Raw genomic sequence first — 27470 nt, 5'->3', positions numbered from 1 at the left:
TATGCAGCTCAGCCAGGTCATTTTTCAAGACAGTGTTTTTGTCAACAACGTTCTTAACTTCCACCTCGCTGTCTTCCCTCTCCTGCAGCAGCTGGACGCATAGTTTTTTGGAAGTCTCCAGATCTTTCAGGGTGGCCCTCAGCTTGTCCTCTAAGTCTTTGATAGCTGTGGCTCTGCGGGTTGTCATTTTGTTGATACTTTCTCAATTTAATCTGAAATGTGAAAGTATACAGCTAAGTGGCTGAAAACTATGTTTTTTAGGACAAAATCAGGGGGTGATCATAAGTGCAATGAAGATTAGAAATGATTAGAAAGAAAATAGTTTACAATTACAACAAACAGAAAGAAAAATATACAATTAATAGGCTAGGGTATTTTAAAAACAAATAGGAAGTTTAACAGACTATTGAGAATTATAGATATGTATCACTATACTATTATGATTAAAGATAATAAGTTACTTATAAACCAATATAGAAAAACTGACTAGGCAATTTAGTTAAAGAATATTAAATAATAGGGACAGAAATGTAAACAATAGATTACTTATTTGAGTTTGAAATTAGGTTAATATAAAAAGTATGATAAAAGTAGCTTTGTGTAGTAGGTTTTGAAGTGAATGAGTGTCTGGGGCGAACGTTAACGTCGTCGATTCTGCTTCCACAATATTGTCAAGCAGAAGGAGACAGTAACTGAGCCGATGTGTGTGTATGGACGTTGCTCATAACAATGAGCAGTGTATTATGTATTGTTTAGTGTACAAACACAGAAACACAGTAATATAATACAAGTAAAACACAATACTCCCCAGTTTATTTGATGATTTCAAATCCGTCCGTTTGACAGCTGGTGCACCGAGTACCTAATGTTTTCTTCGTATTTTCAGAATTTACGACAAAAACACATGAGCTACACTATAAGCAACACTTGTTTATAATATTTCACAATAATAAATGAGTTTTAGGCTAGATTATTACTATAATATATTTTTTTAGAAATAATACTACGGCGAGCCGTTTTTTCACGACTTATCACCGATGTTGCCAGCGCAAAAAAGTATTGTAGTACTGTATAACAAATGCTCGTATTTAAATGAGTTTTTTTTTAATTTTGTTGCATTTTTTATCAGCAAAAAATTTATTGACCGTTAAAATGTTCCATCTTAAAAATACCCAAAAATAATTATGTATGTATGTCTCAAAATACTATGTATCGTACATATAGCCAATAAAAAGGATGTTTGTTTCAATAGAAGAATACTTACCAAAAAAAGGTAATACATTAAGCTTGAACCTTTTTCTTTACCCAAAACGGCGGTAGATCTGTAAGTAAAACCTTTCCTATGTTTTATTCCACTTCCTAATAGCTGAAAGATCTATACCACAGATGTTATCCGGGAGCTTATAACAAAAACCCTATCATAAAGTTTGCAAACCATCTTTTAATGGAGCTGTATAGATTTTGGGTTGCTATCCTCCAAAGTGTAGGTAGGAACATTTTAAGGACGTACCTGAATCAAATATAAACAATATCGTTATCGGCACGAATCTTGAGTTCTGACCTACATCTGCGCAGAAGTGATTTATTAGCAAAGAACCAATCCCAATTGACGACTATGACGCGATGCGCTGCGGGCCAATCACCGCTTTAGCCCACCCCCGCGCCTCACTTCATACCACAAAAGGGACCCAATAAATTACTTCTGCGCAATTGAGGGTCAGAGCTCAAGATTTGTGCCGATAACTATAACAAATCCATACCAAAGCAATAGGAATGTTACATTTGATTGCGGAATATTCCTTAGGTTGTGTTTTTTTCTAAATATCACTGATGAAAATGATAAATCATTTTATATTCTTCGAAAAAATTCCCAGCAACCGAAACAACCATTAATATTTCTTCAATAAATAAAGCATGAACGTAATATTTTATGGATGTATTAGTTCCGGTTTTTTCCTAAAGAAATGTGGGGTTATGGAGTCCATAATCAGTGGTCTGGAAATCTGTCCCTACATCTTAACGTTTTTATGTCAAAGCGTTCTGAAATTATTGGAACACTTGCCGAAAATGTGGCCCGTGTTTTTATCGGAATGGCCTTTTTGTAAGAAGACAATAATGTAGACATTTTTTTAAAGTATATTATTTGAAAAGGATTAATTGTCAAGAAGCTTACCTCAAATAATTCACAGGTAACGTTTTACCTATCTTAATCCAAGCAAAACATATTTTAACATCGAATTCGTAATCCTATAAAAGCATTAGCACGAAAAAGAAATCTTTTTACCTTTGAATAGAATTACTGAAGTCTCATTACTAATACTCGAACTGTCATACGTTTTTTATTAGCGACTGAAAACTTTTTCCGATACTCGCATTACCGAAGTAAAGTAAATCTAAGCAATGAATTACCAATTTTCTTCATAACAGAGTCGTGACTTTCGCAGTTTTAACCCTTTCAGTGGCTAAGTTCGTTCATTACGAAGCAAGGCTGCCAACTTTAGCCCGAATGTCGAATATTCCGAAAGAGCAAATGGGAATTTGTTTAGTATATTTCGATCAACGTGGCTGAATAAGCTGTGGATGTGGTAATTAATGATTGAGATACAAATTTAAGCTATCAGACAATTATAGTGAAAATATAGCATGACGATATTATTTCTAGTTTTTGAAATGGACACAATTATAAGACGGGTTATATTGCAAACAAATGAAAAGAAGCCATTTTCCATTATGTTTCTTGGTAACTGTATACTTAGGTATCTAATTTATATTATGTCTAAGTCGTGCCGAAACTCGATCATAATTCTTTTGTTTTAGCATTATCGTGTCAAATATGAAGACCTTACTTATTCTGTAAGTATGTAGCAACAAAAAAACATTGGTATCTAAATGGCTGCGTACGTACTTAAATATCGAAATGGACCTGCATATTCATTTTGCGGGTTGCATATCAATGATTCTACCAACTCCATGCATTGTTTACCAACAGAAGATTATTTCCTGTGGCTTCGCTCAGAATGGACGTTTTGATTCCAATTCTGTTGAACACTATTGTCATTTGTACGCCTGTGTTCGTGTTGTTCGAAAAACCGATTCCAAGTTATTAATACTTGGTTTCAAATGGAATTCAAGGTTGATTAAAACTGTGTTGTTTTAGGTTCACCTATTGTATTATTTGAGTAATTTTTACCACACAGAAAGACGCATGTTTTTTTTATCAATAGTAAACATCATTAGGGTATATCATGGGGCTATTAATATCCAACTTTTAATTATTTAGCCAGTTCCATCACTATATTGGTATGGTATCAGACATAATACAACCAAATTAGCTATTGTATACCTACGATTAGGGCATTTCACAAGGACTTTTCATTCAAGTACCGCGTTACTCTTGTTCAAAATGCTCCAACAATTTTTAAGTCATTTAAAATCACAGTTTCGGTCTTATCCTGGACTTAACGTTATTTTGATTTACAGACTTATTTTTGGGCTATACTATGATTTAAGTTCCTCAGCTATTCTTTGCTTATTTGCTAGACTGTATTGTATTTTGATATTAATAGCTACAGTTTATACAATTAATTTTGTTAAAGCTATAAGTCCCTTGATGTCAGTGACATTTTATGCAATGACTAAGATAATCAACGCAATTGTAAATATGCTGTTATCGTTAATCACAGCAGAGAAACATGAAATTGAATTTTCGTCCAAAGTTTTGTCCGAAACGGGCCTAAGACATAAAAACTTTTACAGAAATCTAATATTTTGTTATCTAGCGGTAAACGTTTCAGTTTGTATTGAACATTCTGAAGCACCGACTACGTATCCGATATCGTTTTTGAATATTACGACTTTAAATAGTCGTGCTACATCTGGCTACATACTACAAATTTTTTACGACACAGTACGGTCCTACCGATTATCGCTTATTAATAATTTTAAAAACAAACAATTGACAAGCCAAGAAAAAAAATATGAATTGAACAAGTTTCTGAATTCTTATATGAAACTCATTATTAATTTGGAGAGCGTATTAAAAATAGCAAGGTTTAAGGTAAGACAAATTAAATATACCTACCTACCATTAAATGGTATTTTTTTTTTCTAACAGGTTTAGGATAATAAGTTTTGTATATGTGTTTCAGATTATCCTTGGATTTATAGACAACTGTTTTACAATATTCAGTTCATTATACGTTGGAGTTGTGTACACTAAGCAGGTAGGTCCAAATCATTGCACTTACCGTTATTCGAGCATTTTCATCATCATCTTCTGCAGTCTTTTATTTAGAAAATTTTTAGTCAGAAATAATCTACGTAAAATTTATTGGTTGATTTTTCTTCCAGAAGACATGTTTTAACTATTATATTAATTATTTTTTAGCTGATATCCACGTGGTACGTACAAATATTGCTTGAAATATTGTTCACGTGTTGTCCTTTCATATCTATGGAACTTGCTTTTAATGAGCTATGTGAGATTAAGATCATTATAGCGGATGAACTTTTGACCTATGAAGGTAGGATTTACATACTTATATATTTTTGAAGGATTGAGTACGTTAGCGTACATTTTGATCAGAGAGAACAGAGGTTCCACAACACCAGATTTTTGGCTTGGTTTTTTATGCATCAAACATTCGTAATAACAAAAACCGTCGTTTGCTTAGCCAAGAATCTGCTAGCCTGAAAACGCTGTTGTAATGAATCCACCCAAGGGTGAGTTGCACCATTTAAGTATAACTTTGGTGAAATCGGCGATTTGACAATTGAAATTGGTTCCGTAATCGTGATAGTTAAATGGTGCAACTCACTGGTAAGCAAATGTTGATTCGATCATCACAGTACTAAATATGTGAAGATATCATTACAGATTTTTTGACCGTTCCTTTTGTATATTTTTAGATGATCATCTCAGGACAAAGTTGTATCAAACATTGGAATATATTGATGCAAGTGTTGTGAAATTTACAATATGGAACAGATACCCAATGAATATAACGATGGTAGTGGCCATTTTTAATTTCTGCGTCTCTTATATTATTGCCTTATTACAATTTGTGTTTTAAGAATTATTTAAAATAAATTTGCGATTTAATTGAGTGGTACTTACATAGTTTTTAGTGCATTTTTTTGTGTGTAGGTTGATTATGAATATATAGTCTAAAGACGAGATGCAATCACTGTTCAGCGTTTTAACGCAAAATATGTTTCTTCTGATCTACTCGCTCTTGCAAAGGGTAATTATGTGTGTGTGCAATCTGTTTACAAAGAATAATAAAGTTTGTCTCATAAAGCATTTGTTATTTAATAAGCTACAGGTAACCTAACTTTCTGTAATTTCTGAGAGTGTGAGCTCAGGAGCTTAGGCAATCAGTCATAGAAAATTAAATACTTTTCCTATTCACTTATATAAAAATCGAAATCAGTTGTTGAAACGTTTTGGGAAACATGGGAGGTATTCAAAGTACCTACTAACCTAATTAAATATTTTTACTTCGTACAATTTTAAATTATTATCTTGCTTATATACCCACTCTGTACGTAGAAGTTATGATAAAATCATTGAGCTATTTCCAACCTAATTTTTTATGTTGCCCCGTGCTAGTAGGTAATTTTATGGGCATGTACCTAAATGGAAATAAAACTACTGCAACGGCACTATCAAAGCAACTCTTGAAAGAAGAACCGTGTCACTTTCTTCAACATGGTTAAAAAAATTATACATAAATTAAAAACACAATTCCAGTATTATTTTGGGCTGAACGCAGTATTATTTTTCAAGTTAATTTTCGGATCCTATTATGATTTTAGTTCCTCAGTTATTCTACGCAGATTTGCGAAAGCGTATTGTATTTTTGTTATCATAGCTTACTGGTTTGTCATTTATTTTATTTGGACTGTAAATTCTAAAATCTCCCTGGCTTTCTTTTTAATAGTCATGACAGTCGATGCGGCAGCAAATATATTGTTTTCATTTATCACTGAAGAGAAATATGTTATAGAATTTTCTTCGATGGTTTTGTTCGAATCAGGTCTTAACGATAGGAACATATACTTTTATCTACAAATATTTCATCTGGTTATAGTGATATCAAGTTATTTAAAACGTTATTATTCAATATATGCGTATGCAGTGGGCTTTGTTAATATTTCGGCTTATAATAATCGCATTATATCATTTTATGTAATGAACACGTTTAAAGATGCTGTGCGATCTTTGAGGTTGTCGCTCAGTAAGCATTTTAAGAACAAGCATTTGACCAGCGACCAAAAACTGGTTCAAGTAAATAAATTTTTGAATGCTTATATGAAACTCTTAAGGATTATTGACAAAGTCTTTAAAATTATTAGGTGCAAGGTAAGTTTTCGTACCTACAATTTGTGACATTATTTTTTTACCTGTTTCGGATATTTCTTTTATGTTTTGTTTTTTCTGTTTTAGATTGCCTTTGCATTGATAGTTGATTTTTTCAAAATATTCGTTACACTATACCATGGATTAGTATATGCATATCAGGCAAGTGCTATTTTGCGTTATTATATTTATACGCTTATTATTAGGACTGGTCGACACGGTCGAAAGACCGGGAAGTGTGGAAGCGAGATGGCCTTGCCCAACAGTGGGACACTATAATGGCGTCCACAGCCGATTTCGGCCACGGCGGCTGTTCTCACTTAAGGAGATCAGCCAGCTGCGCAGGACATATTATAGTGCACGAGTATTTGCGCAGACACAGGTGCACTCTCTATTCCTTCACTCTCATAACCCGATGGGACGGCAATCCGACACGACCGGAAAGAGATCAGGCGCAGGACCGACATTTACGTGCTCTCCGATGCACGGTGAATCAATCACCAACTTCCAGACTACGGGCTGCTTTGTGAAAGTTTAAGAAAACCCACAAAGCAATTTCGGCCCAACCCGGGAATCGAACCCGAGACCTCGAGAACAGGCCGTCATACAATAATAAATATATTAATACTAAGTGAAAGTTTAACAAAATAATAATAATAGATAAGGAAGAAATGTATAAGCGTATGCACTGAAGGAACAAGGTATTTTAGTCACGAAGACTAGAAATAAATCCACCCACTTCAAGGCATAGTAGAACCTTATTTGATACTTTCTTTATGTTTATTTTTTAGGCCGTGTCTGTCTGGTATTTTGAATTATTTTTACAACTTTTAACTACATGTAGCCCTTTGATATCAATGGAATTTGCTTTAAATGAGCTGTATGAGATTAAGGTCATCATTTCAGATGAACTTTTGAGCTACGAAGGTACGGCTAATTATTATTTTAAATTTTAATTACTAATCCCCTTTTTTCCTAAGCTGATTTAGCAAAATTTTAAAGGCTCAGAACCAAACAGCTGATTTGAAAAAATCTTTCACTCTTACTTAAGAAAGCTACTCTCTTCCCGAGTCTCATAAGCTATATTTTATCACGTTGCGGGCTGTACTTCCCACTTGACGCGTGTGAAACCGCTGGAAGGCGGCTAGTTGCAATTTGAATGGTGGTAGACAAAGATGCAATTGTTAATAGTTTATATTTTTTACCATGGTCCCTATTTACAGTTTGCTTGTGTTTTTAGATGAACATTTGAGGACAAAGTTGTACCAAACGCTGGAATATATTGACATAACTGCTTCTAAATTTTCTGTTTGGCAAGGATATCCAATGGGCATAAACATGGTGCTGGGTGTATTTAATTTTATCGTCGCTTATATTATTATTGTATTACAATTTGTGTTTTGAATGTATCTTAGAATTAAAGGTAGGTATTTAAATATCTATAATATAAAAATGAATCGCAAAATGTGTTGGTAAGCGCATAACTCAACAACGCCTGGACCAATTTGGCTAATTCTTTTTTGTTGTGTTTGTTATTGTCAGGAGAACGTTCTTATGAAAAAAATAAATGAAAAGGTACTAGGTATCTATTTTAGAAAACTTCAATTATGTAATTACTTATGTGTGTGTGATATATATCTGTTGAATATAGTTTAGCATATAACGCTATTTGTCAAGAAAATTAATCTTTACCTCTAGTGGCAGCGCCAATTAAAAAATAGAAATAATGTTATACAAAATACCATATCATCGTAATATAGATCCCACCCAAAACAAAAATGTGAAAGGCTGCCAAGTTGGATAATATGGGAATGCTTTACCTATAAAAGAAGTGAGATCTGAATAAGTACCAAGTTCCATACACATACCTCAGTTAAAAATAGTTTCTTTTTGATGATGTTACTTGTCAAGTTTTCACACACCTTGTTGTAAACCTACTAAACGCAATGAATCAAGTATTTAATTTTCTATTAAAACTTGCCAAGTAATATAACCCACGGCCGGTGTGTCGCTTTTTTTGCTCGAACTTGGCGGACACACTGCCGTGTGTCTAGATACATCTGTTATAGCTTGTAATTACTGACAGTTCGAGTTACTCTGAAAATATGCCTATCAAGGAAAATGTTTCATAACATTACTAAATTAAATTCTGACCTTAAAGTTGGAGGCTGTAATTTGTGGAACATGTTTATAAACTAATTAATCTGTATCTGTGTTATTAATATGGAAAACATGAATTTCATGATTTAGGTATATAAATATCTGTGTAGATTTATTTAGTCTGGAGTTATAATATCATTAAACTTGGATATAACCGTTTTCCTTTCAATAAACTCATAATAAATGTATTTTTGTTTTATTTGACTTTATTATAATCCGTTTGAACATTTTTTGTCATTTAAATTAGTAAATTCAGAACTTTTCATCAAAGTATAATTTTTTTTCTGATGGAATCTTGGCTTTGAGATTCGTCACAGATTTTGGGGCCGTAAACTATTATTATAGTACTATGTCATAGATAGACGACTATTGTTTATAAATTAATATCCGGGATTATGACGCTAATAACTGTTTGAAGTTGCCATAAATCAATGCTTATCTTATAATATTATACGTAAACGTTGTTAAAGTTAGTCAAGGTTTAACAAAAGGAACTATCAGATATCATATGAAAAAAATTATAACTTGAAATCGAAAATAAAACTATAAATATCCAATGTAAAGTGGTACTCAATATTTTATCAAACCCTGTATTTGAAGGCTGTACCTATTTTAAATGCAAGAATATTCATAGAAAACACATACATGGACAAATGAGCATCTATGTTTTAATTTTAGTATTAATAACAGGTAAGTATGTAGTGATAAAATCAATCGGATAAAACCATCTAGGTATAATATAAGTTGTATTAATATACCTTGTTCTAAGTTGTCCTATCACTATAAGGCTTTATTTAAAAGTGAAGTGTTGTTATTTCATAATGTTACAACAAATTATTTTAAAAATCAAAAACAAAATCCGATCATGTTATAGTTTAAACTCTATTTTATTCCTCAGGCTACTATTTGGCTTATATTACAAGTTAAGTGAGTCAATTATTATTAGGTTATTTGCAAAAATCTATTGTATTTTATATTTAAGCCTATATCTCATTTGTGTTAAAATATATAACACAACTGATAACAATAATTTTACATTTGAATTCTACGGTTCGGTTATATTGATAGAAACAGTGACAAGCATTTTGTTTTCCTTATTTTCTGGGGAATCATATGTTAATAAGTTTCTTTCTTCTTTACCAGAATCTGATTTATATTCCTTTGATGTACCCTTAAATTTAATAATATGCCATTCAATCAAAGTGATTTTAGAGTACTTATTTGTACCGATCCCGGTATTTATTGGGTGGGTTTATTTGTCTGTACATATGACAATTTATAACAGTCGCATGACTACTGTATGTGTAATGGACATGTTGAGACAAGCTTACAAGTCTCTTAGTGGAACATTAATACGAAACATCATGAGAAGAAATGTTACTGATGAAGAGAAAATCACGGAAATAAAAATCTTTCTAAAAGGCATGATGAAATTGGGACATAATATGTCCATAGATATTAATATTACGAGGTTCAAGGTAAGATTTTGAATCACTTTTTTTACTTATTAGGATGGACTGTTCTTAAAAAAATTAAGAGCCGAGAGACTGATCATAAGGTGCTTAACGTGGTCGGTTCGAGGATGGGTGACCATCTAAATCATGACGAGTTCTACCGTATTTCGGAAAGGACATTAAATTGGTGGGTTGTCATTTGAATGTATTTGACAATCGTATCGAATATTCACAAGCCAGAACGTCTGAAAGCTAGTCTTACCTAGGGATATCGTATTGCACTGGTAACTGGGTTGAGAAGGTCAGTCAGATAGGCAGTTACTCCATGTAAAATACTGATACCCAGCTTATCCAGTTAGCTCGGAAGCTGACCCCAACATAGTCGGGGAAAAGGTAGGTTTATGAAGGATAGCTTCGTTATTTTTATTATTTATAAAGTTCGTTGATGTACAGAAAATAATGTTTTATACAAAAAAAAAAACTTTTTCACTTGTATTTCAGCTAGCCTTCGCTATAATATGTGATTTTTTAAAGCTAATGACCGTTTTGTACATGACACTTTCCTCAAAAAATTCGGTAAGTGTTTTGTGTTTGTTAATTATAATAATATAAAATATAAGATTTTTCTGTGTTTGTTCATTTTAATAAGATATTTTTAATAAATCAATGAGCACATACGTCATGTAAGGCACTTCTAGTATGAAATATTCAATTTCTCATTAATCTGCATAACAACAAGGTGTAAAAATCTTTTACTTAAAGTGGTCCTATGTGTTTAGAATTTTATAAATATTAATGGACTTTGCAAAGGATCAGTTAACCCCATTTCAGCCTAAAACGGTTTTTTGTAACCACCTGTATATGTTAAGCCTAAAGATGCCTTGAACGCCTGTGAAAAACAAATCAGATATTTCTTTTACTAAGATAAAAATGGGGCCAATCTTTTCAAATTACCTTTTTTTTAACGACGTTAAAAATCATCAAATGACCCCTCCCGCTGTGGGTTAGCAGCGGTGAGGGAGTGTCAGACTCTTACTGACTAAAACCGTCGTGTTCCGTCGTAGGCCTTTTATGTACCAGGGCCGCGATAACTCATTCGAACAATCCCTCAAATGTATTTTAGATCACCAAAGAACTTTAAGTAGTTGATTATATTTTCAGTCTTTTTTTGAGAATCTACCTTGGTATTTGGAAATAATGTTTCACTCATTAACTTCAATTGTTTCTGGAATATGTAGTGCAATTATTCTAAATGACCTTGAAGACGTCAAAAGGACTCTTTCTGAACAACTCTTGGTCTATGAAGGTACGTACATAATTATTATTCTTAACATTTATTCAGAGATCGTAGTTACGTTACAGTTACAGGAGTCGATTGATAATAACGCCTGGCGCGGTCGGTCCGTTGAGGGGTGACCATCTTCTTATTTCAGTTTAGTTTAGCAGTTACTAATTCACCTTTATTCACAACAAAAATATAATCCTATTTATATTTACTAAATGATAATGATAATTGATTAGTATCTTGACGATATTTCCGTCCATTTTCACACAAGCTTTCACAAAATTTTACCGGTTCCAAAAAAAAAGACATGTATATTTACATATACACGAAGTTAGTTGAATATTTCTTTCAAGTATGCTTAAATGTTTATTTTTTGCAGACAAAAACCTTAGAGTCTTGGTACTGGAGACGATGGAGTATATAGATTCCGGTACCTTTCGATATGCTATGTGGAACGGATTTCCAATGGGCACGCAGATAATTTACTGTCTTTGTAATTTTTGGGTTACTTATATCATACTTGTATTGCAAATGGTCTATTAAATAATATGTATATCATACTTTGGATTTTATTGTGGGATGTAGCTGACCATGTTTGAATTCAAAAAGTACTGCATTTATTGTACTTATCTTCACTTAGACATAAAGTAACGAATTATATTTTCTTATGAAATAATTTGTGATAGTCTTGCAATATCCCTTACAAAAGGGCGAAACAGGAAATGTAAGGAGTCACGTATTCTTAATCTCACGCATGCTTGCGTAGAGTATCAATCTCAGTCGTCTCGAAAACTGTAACTTTGATAAGTAGATCATGTCTTTACCTTTCTTTTGTCCTGACAAAAAAGCCAGCCTTCACCGTAACTCAAATAGATGATTCATATTTTAGTTTCAGTTTTCGAAAGGCCTTTTATACGAATTGTTTCAAAGCTCTTAGACATAAATATCACTCCAATTTATTAATTTAAGTTGTTCCCTTTGTATTTCAGTCTATAAACTTCATAATTGAAATTATCATTATTTAGTACAGTTACTTACCAAAATTTTATAGTCCAATAAAATGTTGGGCAAACCGTCGGTTTAAGTGTAAGTACCTACCAAAGGTGGTTTTACGACGTCGTAATTATTAACGTACTAGGTTAATAATTAGTCCGCTGTAGTGCAAAATTAAACTTAACCTTTAATAAACAAATACAAAATTCAATCTGAGGTAACTCCTTAAGCGCCGTTCGAAATAAAGTGGGTGGGCTAAAATTAAAAATAACAAACCTTCTGGGAAATGAGGCACCTTGAAAGAGGGCTCGTTATCTTCGACGCAGAGGCTTGAAGAAAATAATCAGCGGAAAACAAAGGAAAGCGGTAGGTAAGTGGAATAAATTCCATTTTTGAATGCAAAGATATTGTCCGAGACAACACAGGTCTGCCTCAGGGATATTTTTTTTTGGTCACGACATTCCTATCCCTTATGTATTCTTATTTTCCATAGGTATGTAAAATTAAATTATGGTCGTATATGAAATTTAAAGTTATGATTATTTATGTTGGACCCTGATTATGTAGAAAACAAAAGCGCTGATACGACGGCCAACATACCTACCTCATTAGCAGTATCAGAGTTCTAATTAAAGTTTCAAGCAACCTTCTATTACCTAGCTCATGCAGTTTCTGAATAAACTTCCCGAAGGCTCATTTGCAGTATAAATCTATGTACGTCTACAAATTTTCTAGCCAGCCAGAACTTCAATTAAACCGTCGACGCTCATTCAAGTTAATAACTTAGAATAACACGTCTTCGCCGGAGTACAAAGACGTGTTCGGGATTTTAATCACAAGTCTGCCAAGTGAACATTAAAAAAATGTTGTTTTTTCTGTCTTTGCCTTTTTTTATATCTGCTTTTACCATTCGTTTATGTCGTGGCAGATATTTTTCTCAGCATATTTTTTTTACTTTTTACAACTGTGCCGTAAAGGAAAGAAATTCATGCTACGATGTTTTTATTTACCTAGAATTTAATGTTTTTTTTTATTCAAATAAATTAAATATTCTGTCAATACTTTTTCCACAAATGGCTGTGTTCCTGGTACCAATTAATTCATGCAAATAGATTTTCTTTGACAACACTTTAAAATTAAATATCTAAATCTAAATTGTGAAACTCACTTGATAAAGCAGCATTAAGTACGTAGCATTTCCTTGTTACAAAAGCAAACCTTTATTTTTCCAGTACAAAAACGCTGAAAGTAAACATACTAGAATCCTTATTCTCATTAATTTGCCACAACTGCAATGAGATTCTTTTGTTCTTGGTGACGCTGCAACTTGGGATTCCGTAAAGCCGCTCCAAGCCCCATACGATGCTAATTTCCCAAGAGAAACACCAGTATTTGTCACACTCCATTTGTTACTTATGCTTACTTACTTTGAAGCAGCAAAAAAATGTTATAAAATTGAACCAAGACAAGACAGTAATAGAAATAGTGCAGAAGAATCGTGTCGATATTATTTTCTCTTTACCGCTCAACGCAATCACAAGGTAATGAGAATGGAATCGTGAAAAATACCGTCAAGCTGCTGCATCATAATCAATCCGATCGAAGCGACTCCTCTAACTTTACAATCTTTGTAAATTACCCAGCGCACGAGCAGCTGGTGCGGCAAAAGTATTTTGCATTAATATGGCTCGAGTTTAAAATTCGAATTTCTTGGCACTGGCAGACGAGAATTGCTCGAGAAAATTCGATAACCCATACTTTTGTGGCATAACTGCGAACTTTGATCTCTATCGTATTCTTTTTGTTTGTATATTGAGACTTCGGAAACTGTTTCGTTTTTCTTACAAACGACAATTTGCATAAACATCTAAACGGACGCCGTATTTTATCATGATTCGTTGTGTTTATTTGTGGACAGAGAGCCAAGATGTAGTATGTAGATCGCGTCTAAATCATTGCGCGGTAAACAACATAACGTAAAATAACTTTATTTGGTAACCGTAGATCCTCTTCCTATTTGGAGATGACTTATTATATGCAATGAATTTTGATTTATTATACCAGTTAATGTAATAGGGAAATGAGATAGACTCACTATCAAAAGTACTTTTGAGCCTCTCCTTGCTACTAGACGTAGTACAGGAAACAATTGACGACTACACCGTCCGGTACTGTCTCTGCTGTCCTCATGTCCAGATCCACTTAAATAAAATTAATAGGCCTAACAAAATTAACATTAGCGATACACTTACTATACAGGCTTCACTATAAACAAAAGGCTATTGAACAATATTACTATGTACTGTTTATGCGTTGTAACAATAAGTGAGCCTTCATTTTGTTCGCTACCCACATTCGGTTTTATGAACGTCGCCTATATTTGTTCCATACAATATTATGGCACTCTGAATACGGAATATGATTTTACGTGGTTTTAATTAGCAAGCATAGTGAGCTAACTTGCACAGCGTGGCAAACAGTTACGTTCTATATAATGTACGTTTCATGTTTCTACTGCGCTATAGTACAAATCTTTGTTGCGCGTGTAAAATTTTTACAAGAGCAAATTTTTGGTATTTCTAAGTAAATATATGTTTTAAAAATTTTGTTTTCAGCGATAAGGGAATAATAATTTTAATCACAATAGATGAATAAGTCGTATAGTTATCGGCACGAATCGTGAGCTCTGACCTACATCTGCGCAGATGTAATTTATTGGGTCCCTTTTGTGGTATGGAGTGAGGCGCGGGAGCGGGCTAAAGCGGTGATTGGCCCGCAGTGCATCGCGTCATAGCCGTCATTCGGGATTGGTTCTTTGCTAATAAATCACTTCTGCGCAGAAGTAGGTCAGAGCTCAAGATTCGTGCCGATAACTATAACTCCCACAAATATATTCTCCGGCGAATTTCTCATAGCTAAGAGTGAGCTAATTTATGTGGTCAGTTTGAGATTGTTTTAGTTGCAGAACTTCTAGGTTGAACTGGCAATGTCTGTGTTTTCACTGTCTCGTCGTCATCAAACTCAAGATAGTGTAAAGATCGTATTTTCATATCAAAAGTAAAAAAAAAGTCGCAAAAAAAATCAATCAACGAATCCAAAATTCCACAGCCGACCTATGTAACTGTTACCAAATTTCTCACATTTTAGAATTCGCTTTCCCGGTTGCAAAGTTTGCATGTTTGCTTTAAATGCATGTAGAATAATTAATAAACACGGCTCTGCACTGCAAAACGGAAGACTGGAGGTAGGAGCGTCGAGTTGAAAATTTACGATCTTCAAACAAACAAAAAAACGCCGGTTTCATAGGCACTCGGACGGTTACGTCTTTCACTGCGTTGGTTCCGTTGAAATTGGTTTATATTTTCAAAAATATTATATAATAGGTGTGTACTGTGACATAATTTTTTTCATTCCAGAATCTCAAAAAATGTATTTCAAATTGTATTGGGTTTTAATATGTTTATAGATTCTATAGCATAGAACAAAAATTCTGCCACAAAACAAGCTTTCAGTAAGCTAAATTGTAAAGATGTTATAAACTACATGAAATTACTCTAGTGTGAGTAAAACCGGGGAAATGACGTTAGTAAAAAAAGCTAAGCTAAGTAGTTAACAGAATAATCTCTATTTTTAACAAAAGCCAAGCTAAACGTTCCACTATCTACGATCTGTGTTGCACAAAAGCGGGCTGCCACGACCTGCAAAGACAAATTTTAACTAATTTGCATTTTACAAATATTCTACGTAAAACACCTATAAACTGGGTAAAATATTCAAACTCTGGTTACGGTGGCTTTATAAAATTAGTCCTTACTTTATAATCCAGAAATGAGGTCTGTGGTACTTGGCATAGTGTATGTGGTAAAGCAATTAATTTGCATAGTTGAAACGGCCACCGCGTCAGTCCCAGCCCTGTTGTCTCGACCATTCGTAAGTGCTGCATTGTATAATGTATGACTGAATCCGGCTGTATGTCAATACATTTGGCTAACTGGACACACATTGCCCGCCTACTGACTAGAAATAATGATGTCAACAGTAGAAGCAATGGCTTATTGCAATGATATCTCGTTTAAGTGTTATAGTGTTTTGACTGTAAGAATAAAAAAACTAATCCAACATTTTTTTAGATCCCTACCCCAATTGTATTTAGAGTCAGCGCAGCGTGTCTTCTTCCTCCTTATACCTCTTCCTGACTTCGCCTCACAAGTAGGTTCTTACCATCCATCAACAGTCTAAAAATATTACACCATATTTTCAAACCTTTCACAAGCCCTTCATAACACATTCTAGGAAAATGAAGTACTCATTACACTTTTAATAACCACTCATTGAACACTTCAGCTTCAAAGTTATCAGACTTCAACCAGTTCACCAGCGAACAAGAACCAAAATATCGCAGAAAAAGCGTTCTGAACAAGTTAGAGTACAACACTACCTCAAGCTTCTCTTGTAGCTAATTGCACTTTTTTCTTACAGCATATAATGAATTTAATAAGCGCTGAAGCAGAGTTAACTTCTTAGTTGGCCGCAGCAAACTGCTGTATGGATTAAACAGCTTTTAAAACTTATTTAACCCAGATTAACTTCAATATTCCAGTAGGATTTGTAGCCCACCTCTCATATTAAAATGTAATTTGCTAGATAGAAAACACGGATTCATGTAATGAGAGTTTATTAATTATTGTTTGGTGGATGGCATTTCCAGTCTTGTATTTTAAATAAGGTCTGCTTTTGAATGAAACGATTATTAAAGATATTTAACGGAGGACTTTTAACACATACAGCCCCAATGATCATTTGCATTGGGGCTGTAGGATTAAGCTTTCTCAAGACAGTTAACTCTTCTTTGGGACATGACTCCAGAACTGCAGGACTCCAGAAGTAACTTAAATGTAAACATTTAATACAGTCTGTAAGACTCTGGCAGATCTCATTTTATAAATATCCATCAGCAACATCTGCAAGTAATTAATCGTTATCTCTCTCATAATTACTGGTGACAACATTGACAACGATTGAGATGTAGATCAAACCAATAGGATTCACTCAATCCTATTGTAATGGCAAACATATCACGATCCTATTCGCTGAATATTGTTAGTGCATCAATCAAGTGTTAAATAAACGTCAATAGACTGGCTGCCTAGGTTGTGGATATTGTGGGGCACGATCGTATTAGTGCAGCTGTCACAACCCTATTAATATGAAGTTAAGACGATTTCCTACAATGAGGTACCTACCCTACTCATAGGAGTTATAGAATTTGGGCAGACGTAAACTTTAAACACTTGACTCGTTAATTTATTTCAGTGCTACTTTTGAAGAAACTTAGGCAGGTACTTGGTGGAAAAGAAACACCAAGAAACCATTTGTAATAAAAAAAAATAATAGTTTAAAAAACTAAAAAAACAGGCTTGTCATGTATTGTCATCAGAACTCAGAGCGTGTGCAAAATTTCATCCTAATCGAAAACCGGGAAGTGGGTCAAATTAAAATTCTAAAATCGTCTTACATACATAGTGAAGCTAATATAAGCGTGTATAAATTATTTAATCACCTTCAGCACTTGAATTCTTCCAAAAGAGAAACTATGTCATATTATCTACTAAAATGGCAATTTATGTTTTATACATTTAAGTCAAATAAATAAATAATGTTCACTAAATAAACATTTGTACAGTATTAATATTCCAAGAAGCTTTTTTCAATTGAAACCTGAGTACTGAAATGCTAACATAAATAATATATAAAGCGCCATTTGGTTTAAAGGCACAAATGTTGACTTGTATCTTTTAACTTTCACAGAAATAAATATCATTATTCATTTCATCAAAGCTTGGTGAGTTGTTTTAAGGATATTCTTTGCGAACGCAGAGTAATAAAACAGGAGTAGGAAAATGAAAAGAACCTAGAAAATATAAAATTGTATAACTAAATCAACTAGTACTATCTTCATAATAATACCGTTTTCTGTTTCATACCGGTTCATGATCGTTTACTAATGACTAAAGAAATATTTAAACTTTAAAAACGACTCCAAGTTTTGAAACCATTTCGTTAAAAAATACAGAATTAAAATTTATGACTGTTATCTCTCTTGGCACATACATCGGTCAGTTTTCAATTAAAAGCATGATGAGTAACAGAAATACGTTCAGAAATATGGTCTTCAATATTGGGTAAAGTAAAATTGTACTTAAAACAAATAATTGATTTATTGGCTTCAATAAAAACGAAATTGTATTGAATTCGTAATTTAAATCTGTATGATGGATTCGAATTGCTTAAAATATGCAGATGTCAATAATAGATTATGGTCTTTTCGTTTTAAATTAAAGAAAAAAACTTTTTCTTTCATGGAATTCTGGGAATATGCAAAAATAACTGAATAAATACGTTTTAATAAAAGGTATTTTTAAACAATTGAAATGTAGGTTATATCGTGAGTTTTCAGGGACAGAAGCTTTCAGGAATAAAGTCGAACACGTGACACTCTTTCAGCTTGTGTGAAATGTCACGAATGACATAAAATGTGAACTGTGACCCACATAAAAGATTGACATGGCAATGGATTTGTAGGATAAAGTAAAAAAAAAAACAATTTTATAAAATCTGCAACTCTTTTGCGTCAGTAAAATCTCTTCCTGTTAACCTCTTGTTTATTGTAAAATTTTACACACATAGAACCAAATTGTTATAAAAAGTTTTCTGCGTAATGTGAGGTCGTTAACCTCCAGCACACCACAATAATTTCTTTATAAGGCCGATATATTTTATTAAATAATTTAAAACTTTGAAAGCAAATTTTGTTATGCACAGCCCACTATCCCAAGAGATCCGACGGAATTTTCGAAATTTGTTGTGCTCATGGGAAGTCAGATACAAATTGCCGAACTTAGGTCAAGACGGCCACGTTTTGCTCTGAAAAGTTGAGGAATCTGCATGGGTTGTTGTGGGAATTAACAAACTGATCAAGAGTGAACCAAACCTACATACTTTTTAACTTATTCCTCATAATGACGGCCTCATTACAACGAATTTCACCTTCATTCACATAATTGCTCCCAATTAATCCGCCCCTAGTTAGTGTGCTAGCTTTAAGCGCCAACCAAATATAAACGACTGAAACGAAACACAAAAATAAACATTAACGACTTTAGTTTTACAAATAAGTAAAACACACATATTTCACATACTTCGTTAGCTGGGTATTTAACATTAGCTATTTAACAAGCCTGCATCAGATCGTTTAAAAATAATAAAACCCTTTTGCTAATATAAATAAATGGCTATAAACATTGACTTTTTGTCCCAATCTTGACCTTTCAAATACATTTTGTTTAGCTGTAAAAGTTAAAAATAACTTGACTGTTTTAATTAAGTAGTAAAGAAAAAAACAGTATATCTCATTGTTATTTTTCTTAAGAAAATAGAAGATGGTGCTCTATATTTTATAACTTTGTTTACATGTGAGGTGAGAATTAAATGTACCATGTGTGAAGATATTTTAAGTTTAGGCTCTAAATCTGAGAAATGGAGATGAAAACCTACCTTTTATTTTTATAGCTGCTCCGCTATCAAGTAGGTAAGTTTCACACACGTCACAAAAAACATTCATCCACCTTCTGCCAAAATTGTGATCTAACTTTTCAACCCATATACAAACAAAAACTTTAGATATTTATCCAAGACATTATTAAAATAACTGGTTTCAAGCAACATTTGTTAACAAAACCTTCTCATACCGGCGCATATTTCACTGGAACTATTTAGATACTCATGCTTCATGAATGTCAAATGAAGTAAAGTTTCGGGTGTGAGATGAAAGAAACTTCTTTTGAGACGTGATAAAGTAGGAAATTCTTCTCTGAATATATTTAGAAATTTGAGTTTATTTACACATAGTAAATATTTGCTGTGACATGTCTGATGTGGGCATCGTTTGTGTCTGAATAATTTATATCTTAAAAATTGTGACCCGAAATTTTATTATACATTGTGGTTACCGGTATTCCAAGTATTGATTGAAGTTCCAAGGACTGCAGGTATGAAACACATTCATTTTGCAAAATAATGAAAGTTTTTTTTTACAAATTATCGTGAACGCAATAATTGTAGCTCTTAGCAATTAAATAACGGAGCGATAATTAAGAATGAATAAAATGTCTCTTGCAAATAAATCGTGCTCTCAGCGGTACATTATATTATTTTCCTGTTAAAGAAGAGAAAGATCTTTAAAATATAATACCGTTGACAATTGATCTCAATATTCACGCCACGTCGCCGTCGCCGCGTCGTCATCCCCCAATTTATTTGGGTGGAATCGACAAAATTTAATTACTTTGTCGGCCATTTTAACTCTGATTATTATCTTTTTGTCGTCGGTATTGTAAATTATCTTAAGCCTAAAATAAGTTCTATTTCTCCATTTACAAAAATCGTCGTCATGACTAGACTATTCGATTTATTCGATCTCTGTTCAATTCTACAATGAAAATCGAATTCTGTTTAATAAAGTTTCAAAAATTAAAAAAAAATATTATAAAACCCCAACCCCCATAAAACCATATAAAATAAAAATCTACAAATGAGTATTAAGTCTTACTAATTCTCGATCCTCTTAAGCACCTTCCTAAGATTGCACACATTATTCCGTAACCTTTCACAAAGAGATACTTCTAAGAGTTCTCCCCAAGCCAATTGGAGCCGAGACTGCCCCTCAATTATTATCCTTATTCATTCGTCCACCAAGTAAATACGGAAAATATTCGCATTGTCTTATAATGGACGGGGCGAGGAAGCCTGCTTTATCACTTATGATTTATGATGATAATATTTATTTGCTGAATCGAGTATATTCTTGAGTATTTTCAAAACTTTTTGTAATAATTTAGCATTTACTGTAAGACATATTTAATAAGTCCATACATTTTAAAAATCAAAAATACAAACAATCGCTACAAACTAACCGACATAGTTTTAAAATATTAAAAGACGGCTGCTGAAATAGTTAATCAATGCCAATCAATAAATAAAAATCTCATAACTAACCATGAACTTCCAGCAAATCTTTTAACAAAACAATACAGCTCACAATCTTTCTTATATTCACAAAAACTAGCCATCCATTACGTAGCCGTATGTTCCGCGATGAGAGTTCCAACCATTACTTTTTTACTGACCCCTTTTAACTTCACTTCACATTTCAAGACATGAGACCGCTACAGAAAGAACTACCGACCTCCATAACTCACGTCAGGTACTGGGATCCAGCTTTTATTACTCACCTTATCTGAGGCACGTTTTGAAGACTGAATTTCGTTGTAAACGATCCAATATTTCGTATGGTCGTGTTAAAATTTTCACCTGGTTTTGTGAACCAGAGATGGATTATGTTGTCTGCATAAACAACGGTTTGGGAGTTTTAGCGGTGCTAAAAGTTTGTGCGGGATTTGTAGGGTCTGAACATGTTTGCGTGATTGAGGACTCGTGTTTATGCCAATATAAGCACAGAAAGTTAGACCTTGTTTTTATTTCTGTTAGGTAATAAAACATATTCATCCTACTCCCACACCAAAAATTACAAACTTGAAAATGAATTAATTACCCAATAATTTTCATGAATACTTCAAAGAACATTCTAATCTAATTGGAAAATTAACTAATTATACTCAAGACTAACACTCACGACAAAATGTATTTATTGACTCCCACACAAATTCATTCTATTAAGCTTTTCTATTTAGTACAAATCTCGAGGTTTCTGAATAAAAATAAATGAGAATAAGTGTAGATAGGTAGCCATAAAAAGTTACACATGAGCATAAAAATGAGTAACAGTAGCCCATAAACAATTTTATGTAGATTGTTGAGCCCTTCGAGAGATACCAACTAATACCGTCTGAGGAGAAAAAAATAGATTACATTTTGGTGAACCCATCTCGAGTGTGTGGTATATTGTACTATTAGTTGCATTGTGTTTTATTTTCGGGAAGTTTTTTATTGCAAATGTGGTCAATATGTACAAATGTGAAAGATATACAGTGTCTAAGTAATTTTCACTGAGTATAATAAGATACTGAATTACTGCTAAAATTGTCAATCCTCTTCGATGTACCTTTGTGAAATTATTATAAAATACCTATCATTTAAATTAATACAAGAGATTAAAATGATATTAAATATAATATTGCGATAATATATGTAAAACCGGTGCATTCACAGTTAGGTGAACGCTTACAATAGCTCATGACTATTCATAAGATGAGTGACATCAGTTGATAAATATTCATTATTCAACTAAATCCTTGCAATAATACACCGGCTTAAATGTAACTAGAATCTTGTCAATGAAAACGGAATGAATAATTATTAGAGGTCCGAGAACATACATGGGTCCATGTTACGGAAACTGGTCGTTGACTCAACAGAATTCATCAAAGATAATATTTTCATTTTGCTCAATGTTTTATTGTGTTGTTGAAGAGTAAATTAAATTAAAAAATGAGGATTTTACGTGGAATTCGTCAAATAATAATTATTGCATTATTTTTACGAGTATTTCGTTAATAGTCATAATATTTCAGGGTTGTAAATTTTACGTAATTTATATTTTTTATTGTTTGTTATATAGGTCATAGGCAAAGAACCTCATTATCGTTTGTGGTATTTATGATTGAGTATTTACTTACACTATACGTTACTAATACCTCAAATGAAATTCAATATATTTTATAAGTTAATTTTAAAACCAGCTTTAAATGTAGCAGTATATTGGCCTTGATGCCTTCAATAAATGGATTAATAAAACAAAAAATGTGAATGTTATTTTTGAAAGTGAAACATAAAATATTTTAGGATGATTCCGTCAAACTTTTTGCCTGGAAAGCCCAAAATGTTAGAAAAAAGGTCTAAACACAGACTATAAAAGCTGTGCAAACTAAATTGAAGGGGAACTATCCTTATTTAGTTTCATATCACGTACATAGAGAGGGCTCCACGATAACGACCTTACGTTTTCGGTTTATTTAACAAAATATATAGAAAAGGATTATAGTTGTGGCGGTTTTTGTGGTTCTGGGGTTTTTCTTTGGTATATTAGTAAAAAAGTACAAAAAAGGCTCTAGAAATGCCTAAATAGTGTCAACTTTAATAACTTCCCTGTCCCATGAGTCATATGTGATACACACCGATTATTTAACTATTGTGTCTACATCATGGACAGCGAAGTGGTTAAAATTAAATGATATCATGTACACACAAAACCAATTGATATGCATGAGGGCACGAAGTCTTAAAGTAAATCAAGAAATTAGTAGTACCTAATTATGAACTAAACAATATTTTTAAAGCTTCAACAGGAATGGTTTACATCCTCTGTTGTCCTACTTGGTCATTCATATAAATTACTCGCATATAAACCTTTTATACCAGGCAACCCAAATTTTAATGAACGTGGCCTACCATTAATGTTATGTATTCTACATATTTTTAGATTAGCTTAACAATTATATGAATAGGACAGTGCCTGTTGTGATATTAATATTAGGAACCATTTAGACTGGGTGCGATGACCCCTGGCATCCTAACTCTGTTAAAAAAATATTATAATTATTAGTGCCCGTTTGTTAATTACGTTTACACGGGTAATTTGCTTATGGTTTTTAATCTATACTTACATAATCCTTACAAATGTATTAAAGATTAAATATTTATTTTATGACTCCGAAACTATTGTACCGATAAAAAAGATCTTTCTCTGGAAAGCTACACCTTTACCGAGTAACATACGCTATATTTTTTCGAGTTTCGGGCAGAAGTTCCCTCAGCGGGAGACAGCTAGTAATGTATAAATTCTTTGAATTTGTTTGAAAAATACACTACATTGTTTCAACAGTATGTACATAGCAAATAATTTAAGTCCTTCGTAAGAAGACCTACTAAAACTTTACAGACCATTTCAAATGACGAAAAATAAATTCTGTGAACTAAAAAAAAGACGATCGTTGCTTCAGTCGCCTACAAGAAGTAATATTACATTATCGAGTTTTGTACATCAAAAGGACGTTTGAAAGAGTTCCGTCAACCAAGCAGGTTGATTAGTTGGCGATCCAGCAGGTAAGAAAAAAGTTTTAAAAAGTTATAAAGAAACTGTAGCAAAGAAAAACTTCTAAACGAGCTCTCTAATATCGAAAGAAGATAAGATGATAATGTTTGGATACTTTACGGCCTTTATTAATTTTTATTAAGATGTCCTTTATTGAGAAATGAAGCGAACCTTTTAAAGTATTTTCAATAGATGTGTTTATTAAGACGGAACATCCTTTCATGGTTCGTTCCTATTAACAAAATGGATGATGTCAATAGAAAGAAGATAAAAGGAAAAGTTTAATGTTATTATCACAAAGGTAAATACGGCTATAGACCTGTTGACCTGATTCTTAGAAATAATTTGCAAGGTTAAATTAATTATAAAGTTTATTGTATTTTTTACCCTACCAATTTCTCTTTTATTGCAGTTATTAAAACATTTTGGCTTGAAATTGAATTTTTTCAATTTTGTTTTGTTTGAAAGTAAAATAGAAGCTTCCTCAATTTGCAGATAAAAATGCGTGTTATTCTCATTGAAAGTACTGATAAATTCCTGGTAATGTATAATAGTATTATGTACCAGGTTTTTTGGACAAATCTTTTAGTTACTTTATATTTTTTAGGTACATTATAATATATATTGACCGAAAAATGATTACTATCTATCTGTATAATCTTCATAGATCAAAAACTTGACGAAACTTCGTCATACTGATCATGTTTTATCTAGATATAACGCTATTCTTAGCCGTTTATAACGGTACCTACGTTCATTTCACAAATCTTATCGTTCAGAATGTCTGAATAGGTCCCTAGTCTAAGCTATGATGATTACGCTTCATTAACCCTTATGTGAGTGACGAGGTACCCGGGTACCTTTAGCATTTTCAAATTTAAAGAAAAGTATGTTTTACGCTCGGTAGGTGGCTGTGATTTCCTGAGAGCTCTTAACTATTTATAAATTATATATTTTTTAATATTTTAACCCAATCAGCTATTTACAATGTTTTGTGGAAACCAAAACATAATATAAACTCACAATGGAGTGACAAGGTACCCGGGTACCTCTTCATAAAATGGTATTATTATGATGTTTTATTTCCATAAAAATTACTAATTCTTTGTTTATGCAGAACTTGTAGGTACATCTCTCGAAGCAGGTGTTGAACGAGTTACTGCATGTTCATCACAAACTGATTTTTTACAGTTAGTGCAAGCTTTTCGTGATTTTCTTGGCTTGCGTTTGAGTTCTCTGCATATGTAGCAACTTCCTACGACTGCAACACGCCCTGTAGAATCTCGTCTGGTCCGACTTATAGAAGTTGTAGATCCAGAAGGAATCGAAAGCCTAAGTTCTTGCCCAAGCACCTGCATTGTAGATCTTACATGTGATTTTCATGTCACAATGGATTTTATTGATCGTTCTTCTATATTTTTACCACACTGTTGTAGACATAATGATTTCAAAAACTTTCTACGTCTGTCACTCGAGACAAATTGTGTGTTACGTTCCATGTAAATGATATGTGCTGCCAAAGCTATTGCAGCTATTGTTATTGCAGCAGCATATATCATTTGCCAAAGATGCAATATCAATAATAATGTAAAAAAGTCCACCTATTCGTTCTGTGTTTTACGGTGTATTCTGCTAACAACTTATCCATATTGTCCACTCCACTTTTGATTTTGTTATAGGTATTATAAAATTATTTCTGGCTTGGCAGTTTCCTTATCACTTTCAATAACTGGTGACATGTGCATTGATGACAGCATTATTACTGCTTTATTCATTTTGGGTAAATAGGAGCACACAGTTGCTTCTTTGCTAAAGGCGAAGTTAGAAGCATAAATCACCCTCTCCTTGTGTGCTTGCATATTTAGAGGAAGAAACCGTTTATTTTTTTTTACCGTTCCAACTAGGTGTCATGTTCCACAAATTCAAGGAATGAACCAGTTGAAGAGATATAAAAAAATTATCCGTAGTTACATTTAGTCCTGAATTTTTCAATTTAGCCAAGAGATCTAACACAATGTATTGAATGGACTCAAGTGTTTCTTGTGCTTGTCCGATCGTCAACTGTTTAGCTTAACTAAAATAACAATATTCAAAATGAGGGTAATTTTAAAACAGACCTTGATTGTTTACATTACGTCTAAACTGTATGAAGGTACCCGGGTACCTCGTCACTCTAATAAAGGTGTTTTATTCGTCACTCACATAAGGGTTAAAGGCGAAGATAAGGCGTTGATACTTTAACCAATATTAGTGCGTAAGATTTTATGTGAATTGGAAATTAGATATTAAAACTAGATAGACTTGTTTTTAGATTGGCTGTTTTACGCGGTTTGGTGAGCTTTAGCGTCGACACTTGGTAACCTCTTGTAAGTTATACTGTCCTAGTACTTGATGAGCAGTTGCGTCGTTTCATTCAGTCAATTTCTGCTGGATAAAAAATATAGCAACTGTGAAACTACAAAAATATTTTTGTTATATGTACTTCTTTTTTGTTGTAATGAACATAGCTATTTAAGCTGAAGAAGAAGTTAAATGTAGACTATTTAAGTCTACATTTTTCAAATTTCTAAACCGAAACAATGTTCTCTTGAAATCCCATTTAATGTATAACAGCCCACGCGAATGTTGTGGCTCCAATGTACAATTACGAGTCAGACTTATCAATGGTTTAAGCGAAAATATTGCCTTTCTGAAAAATAGTTTATTTAGACAGGAACCTACTTTTATTTTAGACAACGGTAATTGTTGAGAAATTGAGATGTTTTAATAGAATAACACAATATGTTTGAAGTAAAATGCAAACGCAATATAACAGCATGGTGTTTGGTGCTGCAACGGACAGTAATTTTACCCTTTGGGTACAGAAACCTAAAACAACTTAAGCTTTCCACATAGTAACAAATAGAGAGCAGCTCAAAATAGTTTCCGATATCAAAAGGGTATGAAGTCAAGGTTATTTGAATGGAAAATTTTAGTACAGAGTTGTATGTGATGTATGTACCTATGTATATGTCAAGCTGTCTTAGCAACGTTTGAAAGATTCTCCCTTGGGCTGAACGTCAAATCGTGACAATATTTTCGATATTCGGGAACAGTTTGGGATTTTCA

Source organism: Helicoverpa armigera, chromosome 17, assembly GCF_030705265.1.
Source record: "Helicoverpa armigera isolate CAAS_96S chromosome 17, ASM3070526v1, whole genome shotgun sequence".
Classification (NCBI taxonomy): Eukaryota; Metazoa; Arthropoda; class Insecta; order Lepidoptera; family Noctuidae; genus Helicoverpa; species Helicoverpa armigera.
The sequence above is the reverse complement of the archived record's forward strand: the minus strand, read 5'-3'. Positions refer to the sequence as shown.